Source organism: Halyomorpha halys, unplaced genomic scaffold (genome assembly GCF_000696795.3).
Source record: "Halyomorpha halys isolate HHAL.00 unplaced genomic scaffold, Hhal_1.1 Scaffold1149.1, whole genome shotgun sequence".
In the NCBI taxonomy this organism is placed as follows: domain Eukaryota; kingdom Metazoa; phylum Arthropoda; class Insecta; order Hemiptera; family Pentatomidae; genus Halyomorpha; species Halyomorpha halys.
Window position 1 is genome coordinate 208,976 of NW_027116429.1, and position 589 is coordinate 209,564.

Consider the following 589-nt stretch of genomic DNA (forward strand, 5'->3'; position numbering starts at 1 on the left):
TGGACCAGTCGATGATCTTCATTATGTTAAACTACAGGGATGTAAAACTTATTGAGAAGGCTACTTCACTTGAGAAACCGAATGAAATTTCAAAATCGCCCAGTGAAATTCCTATTGTTTTTTCTGAGCGATCAAATAATTTGGATAATGAAAAACCGGAAGACGAAGTACCCTACAATGAAGAACTGGACAGTGAATTTTGTGGTTTAGAAAATCAGGCTGAGGATCTTGATAACAATATTGAACCCACAGAAGAAGATGTGACTATTCCTTGGAGATCGAAACGCCACCGTAAAACCAAGATCTTTCACAGGGTTTGAGTAAATTAAATTATGGAAGCTGAAGAAGGAGTTGCTCAGATAAAACCTGAGTACATTATTACTAATCATGAGCAGTCTCTGTGTTATACCTGTATATCTGAAAATGATAAAAGAAAACTCGATGAAGAGGAAGTTGAAGAACAAGAAGTACCTCATAAGAAAAAAAAGCTGACAGGTCAGAACAAAGCACGTAATGTTTATCGGCCTTCTAAAGATAATTTTTGCCATGCTGTGGCTGCCTCAGTTGACGAGTCTCAAGAGAAATGTGA